This window comes from Piliocolobus tephrosceles, chromosome 14, assembly GCF_002776525.5.
Source record: "Piliocolobus tephrosceles isolate RC106 chromosome 14, ASM277652v3, whole genome shotgun sequence".
In the NCBI taxonomy this organism is placed as follows: Eukaryota; Metazoa; Chordata; class Mammalia; order Primates; family Cercopithecidae; genus Piliocolobus; species Piliocolobus tephrosceles.
The window spans coordinates 47,055,377-47,062,819 of NC_045447.1; positions in this window are offsets into that span (position 1 = coordinate 47,055,377).

The window sequence follows — 7,443 nt, forward strand, 5'->3', positions numbered from 1 at the left end:
GAGGGAGGGGGAGGGAGGGGGAGGGAGGGGGAGGGGAAGGGGAAGGGAAGGGAAGGGAAGAAAGAAGGAAGGAAGGAAGGAAAGAGAGAAGGAGAGAGAGAGAAAGAAAGAGAGAAAGAGAGAGAGAGAAAGAAAGGAAGAAAGAAAGAAAGAGACAGAGAGAGGGAAAGAAAGAGAGAAAGAGAGAGAGAAAGAAAGAAAGGAAGGAAGGAAGGAAGGAAGGAAGGAAGGAAGGAAGGAAGAAAGAGAGAAAGAAGGAAAGAAGGAAAGAAGAAGGAAAGAAGGAAAGAAAGAAAGAGGTTTATTGGACTTATAGTTCCACATGGCTGGGGAGGCCTCACAATCATGATGGAAGGTGAAAGGCCCATCTCGCAGGGCAGCAGACAAGAGAAGAAAGAGCTTGTGCAGGGAAACTCCCCTCTTTAAAACCATCAGATCTCATGAGACTTATTCACTATCATGAGAATAGGACAGGAAAGACCGGCCCCCATGATTCAATTGCCTCCCACCAGAATCCTCCCACAACATGTGAGAATTCAAGATGAGATTTGGGTGGGGACACAGCCAAACCATATCATTCTGCCCCTGGACCCTCCCAAATCTTATGTCCTCACATTTCAAAACCAATCATGCCTTCCCAACAATCCCCTAAAGTCTTAACTTATTTCAGCATTAACTTAAAAGTCCACAGTCAAAAGTCTCATCTGAGACAAGGTAAGTCCCTTCCACCTACAAGCCTGTAAAATCAAAAGCAAGTTAGTTATTTCCTAGATACAATGGGAGTAAAGGCATTGGGTAAATACAGCTGTTCCAAAGGGGAGAAACTGGCTGAAACAAAGGGGTTATAGGCCCCATGCAAGTCAGAAATCTGGCCGGCAGTCAAATCTTAAAACCCAAAAATGAACTCCTTTGACACCATGTCTCATATCCAGGTCATGCTGATGCAAGAGGTGGGTTCCCATGGTCTTAGGCAGCTCCACCCCTGTGGCTTTGTAGGGTACAGCCTCCCTCCCAGCTGCTTTCATGGACTGGCATTGAGTGTCTGCTACTTTTCCAAGCACATGGTGCAAGCTGGCAGTGGATCTACCATTATGGTGTCTGGAGGACAGAGGCCCTCTTCTCACAACTCCACTAGTTGGTGCCCCAGTAGGAATTCTATGTTGGGTCTCCAACCCCACATTTTCCTTCCACACTGCCCTGTCAGAAGTTCTCCATGAGGGCCCCGCTCCTGCAGCAAACTTCTGCCTGGGCATCCAGGCATTTCCATACATCTCCTGAAAGGTAGGCAGAGATTCCCAAACCTCAATTATTGACTTCTGTGCACTTGCAGGCTCAACACTACATGGAAGTTGCTAAGGCTTGGGGCTTCCATCCTCTGAAGCAATGGCCCAAGCTGTACCTTGGACACTTTTAGTCACACCTGGCACAGCTGGGATGCAGGGCACCAAGTCACACAGCATGGGGACCCTGGGCCTGACCCATGAAACCATTTTTCCTCCTAGGCCTCTGGGCCTGTGATGGGAGGGGCTGCTGTGAAAACCTCTGCCATGCCCTGGAGACATCTTCCCCATTGTCTTGGGATTAACATCTGGCTCCTCATTACTTATGCAAATTTCTGCAGCCACCTTGAATTTCTCCTCAGAAAATGAGATTTTTCTTTCCTATAGCATTGTCAGGCTGCAAATTTTCTTAACTTTTATACTCTGCTTCCCTTATAAAACTGAATGTCTTTAACAGCACCCAAGTCACCTCTTGAATGCTTTGCAGCTTAGAAATTTCTTCCGCCAGATACCCTAAATCATCTCTCTCAAATTCAAAGTTCAACAAATCTCTAGGGCAGGAGCAAAACGCTGCAAGTCTCTTTGCTAAAACATAACAAGAGTCACCTTTGCTCCAGTTCCCAACAAGTTCCTCATCACCATCTGAGACTACCTCAGCCTGGATTTCATTGTCCATATTATCAGCATTTTGGTCAAAGCCATTCAGCAAGTTTCTAAGGAGTTCCAAACTTTCCCACATTTTTCTATCTTCTGAGCCCTCCAAACTGTTACAACCTCTGCATGTTACCTAGTTCTGAAGTCACTTCCACATTTTCAGGTTATCTTTTCAGCGGTACCCAACTTCTGGTACCAATTTACTATATTAGTCCATTTTCACACTGCTGATAAAGACACACTCAAGACTGGGAAATTTACAAAAGAAAGAGGTTGATTGGACTTACAGTTCCACATGGCTGGAGAGGCCTCACAATCATGGCAGAATGTGAAAGGCATGTCTTACATGGTGGCAGACAAGAGAAGAGAGAGTTTGTGCCAGGAAACTCCCCTTTTTAAAACCATCAGATCTCATAGGACTTATTCACTATCATGAGAACAGCACAGGAAAGACCTGCCCCCATGATTCAATGACCTCCCACCAGGTCTCTTCAACAACACGTGGGAATTCAAGATGAGATTTGGGTGGGGACATAGCCAAACCATATCAATGAATAATACCGTTTATTTAATTCCTAAGACTGAGATTCTGTTTTGGGGCAGTGTACTCCACCTTCCCTGATGGAACAGAAGCCTAGTCCTCTACCATAACTTGTTCAACTGGGCTCACAACTCCCTACCTGTCTCCAGACCTTGCAGGGACAATGTGCACAAAAACCAGACCTTTTGCTTAGTGAGGGAGATATGAGGGAACCCAAGTGGGACAGGCCGTCTTTAGACTCTTGGATTTAGACTCCTTGTCTGCCTGGTAAAAGCCCACTCTATCAGGATCGGGTTTGTCCCAACCATTCCTGGTCAACTCTTTTCCCTACCAAACCACTCCTGAGATCCCAGCAGGATCCTGGCTACAGGTGCACAGTTGCATTGGGATAACAGGGAAAGTATCTGAACCAGGTTCTGATGGTGAATTTGAAATGGAGATTTGCACTAGAGGTGCATGGATTGCAGTGGCTAATTTCCTTCTTTCTTTCCTGTGACTTGGACTTGTGAACTGTACAGAAGAGAAAACCATACTATGGCTGTGGGAGAGAAATATTTTCAGGCTTTGATGGCTTGTAGGGAAAATAGATTCTAAGAATGAAGATTTTCCCCAAGAAATTCAGAAAGAAAAATTAAAATTTGTTTGTTTACTAATATCTCAACACTTTAGTATTTTTATTATCCAAGGACTCTGAGGAAGTCCAGGTAACTGCCTGTGTAGAGACACTTTGTAGAATGACCCATCTGTGCTAAACCACAGACTTCCCACTCCTTTTCTTTTGCAGTTTCTACCACTGTTTCCCTTGGAAACCAAAGTAGCAGCTGCCTACAAAGACATCTCTCTCCCTCCTCACTCATTAGTCCCAAGGACTAGAGCCTGCTTTTTTCCTCACTGAAAACATTTGATGCTAGGGGACTGTGTGCATATGAGGGACAATGTAAAAATAGTACCACATTGGGTTAGACACATTGTGCATTCCATCTAATATTCTGTCTTGGATAGTTTCATTTATCCTCTTCATTTTATATGACACACCATCAGTTTATTTTGTGTTGTAATGGCTGTGTACATAAATCTTCTCTACTAGCTAGTATGCCATTTAAAGTCTAGGGATGCCAGGTGCAATGGCTCATGCCTGTAATCCCAGCAGTTTGGGAGGACAAGGTGGGAGGATTGCTTGAGTTCAGGAGTTCAAGACCATCCTGGGCAACATAGCAAGACCCCATCTCTAACAATAAAATAAAATAAAGTCTAGGAAGAAATCACCATATAAAAGAGATACATTCACTTCCATGTTTATTGCAGCCCTATTCACAAGAGCCAAGATATGGAATCAAGCAAAGGGTCTACCATCAGATGAATGGATAAAGAAAATGTGGTACATGTAGACAATGGAACATTATTCAGCCAGAAAAAAAGAATAAAATCCTGTCATTTGATGGATCTGGAGGACATTACGCTTGATGAAATAAGCCAGGCACAGAGAGACCCATACTTATAACTGGTAGCTGAAAAAAAAAATTGATCTCATGAAGGTAGAGAGTAGAATAATGGTTACTAGAGGCTGAAAAGGGTAGAGGGGAGGAGAGATAAAGAGTTATTGGTTAATGGGTACAAAGTACAATTAGATACAAGGAATAAGATCTAGTATTCAGTAGCATAACAGGTTGACTATAGTTAACAATAATTCACTGTATATTTCAAAATAACTAGATGAATGCATTTGGAATATTTTCAACACAAAGAAGTGGTGAATGTTTGGAATGCTGAACATTCTAATTATCCTAATTTGATCACTACACATTGTATAATTATATCAAACCATCATATGCACTCCATAAATGTGCACAACTATTATGAATCTATAAAAATTCTAAATTTTAAAAAATAATAAAATTTTAAAATAAAGTATTGGGAGAACATGGGGTTTTTTTTGTTTCTTTGTTTGTTTTTGTTTTGTTTTGTTTTGTTTTGAGACAGAGTCTCACTCTGTCACCCTGGCTGGAGTGTAGTGGCACAATCAGGGCTCACTGTAGACTTGACCTCCTGGGCTCAAGTGAACTTTCCACCTCAGCCCCCTGAATAGCTGGGACTACAGGCGCGCACCATCACATCTGGCTAATTATATTTTCAGTAGAGACAGGGTTTCACCATGTTGCCCAGGCTGGTCTTGAACTCCTGGACTCAAGTGATCCACCCACCTTAGCCTCCTAAAGTGCTGGATTTGCAGGCGTGAGCCACCAAGCCTAACCAAAAGAACATGGTCTTCTGTTTGTCATTCCCCACAAAGTCCTGACAAAGCCCTTTGCTTGATAAAAGTGAGTTGGATTATGTAATTTTTGATTACATAATTATTGATGTAATATGATTATAGCCCAATGATGAAAGTTTTAGCATCCATTGATGATTCTTGCCTGAATCAATTATTACTCTAATGACTGCTATTCATTTGTCTTCATTCATTCTACATTTGTCAATTGTCATTCTACCCTAACAAAGAACTTTTCCTTCTCCTCCCTTTATTTGTTCACTTATTTATTTATAAATGAGTATGAATTCATGGACTATTATTTTATGCAATGGGTTATCATCTGTTACCATCATTTTTCCAGCTTTATTGAGGTATAAATGACAAATAACTATTATTTTTAATAATCAAATTGTCACAGATTGTCATTTTATGCAATGGGTAGAATTCTGTGACCATCATTTTTTAATGATAAAATTGTCCCAAATTTGGCCAAGGAGAACACTTTCTGCTTGCTCCTGTTTCTCTTTGACTTGTCTCCTCTTTAAGCATTTTTTTTTTTTACTTTTTATCATGAGATGTTTCCATCAAACACTTATTCATTACAAAAACAAAATAGTAACTTTACAGCAGATAAACCTGGTATATGACACCTTAACAAAGTGATCAAGTTAATATCATCATCAGTAATGGTGCCTTTTGATATTATGTACTGAGAAGAACATGTAATCGCTTTGATAGTATTTCTGCTAAAAAGTGGATAATCTCAAAATAATCATGAGGAGACATAAGAATAATCCAAATTGGGGGACATTCTACAAAATAACTGGTTTTATAGTCTTCATCAAAATGTCAAAGTCATAAAAAAACAAAGACTAAGAAATGATCCTGATTAACAGAGACTAGAGACATGACACTAAATGCAATGCATAATCCTGGATCAGATACTGAACCTAAGGGGGAAAATTTGCCATTAAACAACATTGGGACAATTAGAAATATTGTAATAAGGTTTTCAGATTAAAAAGTAGTACTGTACCAAAGTTAATTTTCTCATTTTGATCATTTTGCTATGGTTATATTAAAAACATGCCTTTATTCTTATGGAACAGATACTGAAGTACTTAGGGAGAAAGGAGCATGATATCTGCACCTTACTCTCAAAAGATTCAGAAGAAATGCTGCAGTTTGAGTGTGTCTTACAAAAAGCATGTGTTGGAAACTTAATCCCTAAGGCAATATGGGAAGCAGGGCTTACAGGGATGCGTTTAGGTTACAAGGGCTCCACCCACATGAATGGATTAATGGCAATTATAAAAAGGACTTGAACCTGCAGGCACACTCTCTTGCCTTCTTTTGCCCTTTTGTCTTCTGCCATGGGATGATTCAGAAAGAAGGTCCTAGCCAGATGCTGGTCCTTTGACCTTGGACTTCTCAGCCTCCAGAGCTGTGAGCCAATAAATTTCTGTTCATTATAAATTACTCAGTCTCAGGTATTCTGGTATAGCAGCAAAAACAGATGAAGACAAATAATAGGCAAATGTGGCCATCTGGATGAAGGATATGGAAAATTGGATGAATGGCATATGGTATTTTTTGTGCTGCTCTTGCACCTTTTCTATGTTTGAAATTGAAATGAAAAGTTATAAAATTAAAAGCTACAAAAAATGAGTTGGATAAAACTCAATACTATGGCTTTATTTTTATTCATTTATACTTCGCTATGTTCTAAGTAGGATTAAAGCAATTTAAAAGCCTATCTATTCAACAAAATTTTTAAAAATTCAGTGTCTTCAGCTGGGTTCTCCTAGAGGCATACACTGAGCCAAGGATTTTAGTGCGAGTAGCTTATTTGGGACATGATCCTAGAAAGCATCAGTAGTGGGGTGGGAAGTGAGACCAGGAAGGAAAAGAAACGATCAGGGTGTGTTATTGAGCAGGTTACAGCTGCGGACAAATGGAGCTCTATTCTGTTTGGGAGACAGTGTAGAACACACCTCAGAGCTGGCTCCTTCCTGAGGAGCTAGGAGCCTGGGGTATTAATCTATCAATTCCCACCAGCCATTAGTTGAGGGCTGCTCTCTGGAAGGTATTAACTCCAAGGCACTGCACTATACACAATTTTAGCAGGCTACAATGGCCAGAGAATACCCTCAGGAAAGAGTCACAGGTTTTGCATCTGGAAGGCTGTAGGGTTGGTATGCACATAAATAGTAAGGAGGGAATCTGGGTGGAGCCCAACCACAACTGCTACAGTAAGTGAGCAAATCAGAGCTAAGGAAAATAGACGAATCAGGATGAGTTGAGTGTATAAAATGCATACCCTTTTGTCCTACAACATAGCAATCCCTAACTTTTTTGGCACCACGGACCAGTTTCTATGGAAGACAATTTTTCCATGGATGGGGGAGGAGGTAGGGTGTGTGGTTTCCAGATGAAATGTTCCATCTCAGTTCATCAGGCATTTGATTCTCATAAGGAGACCACAACCTAGATCCCTCACATGCACCGTTCATAACAGTGTTAATTCTCCTGTGAGAACCTAACGCCACTGCTGATCTGGCAGGAGGCTGGAGCTCAGGTGATAAATGCTCCCTCTCCCTCTGCTTACCTCCTGCTGTGCAGACTGGCTTCATAATACTGGCCTGTGGCCCGGGGTTTGGTGATCCCAGCTATAACACAAATATGTGCTTTTATCAGAGGCCAATAACATTAAGAAG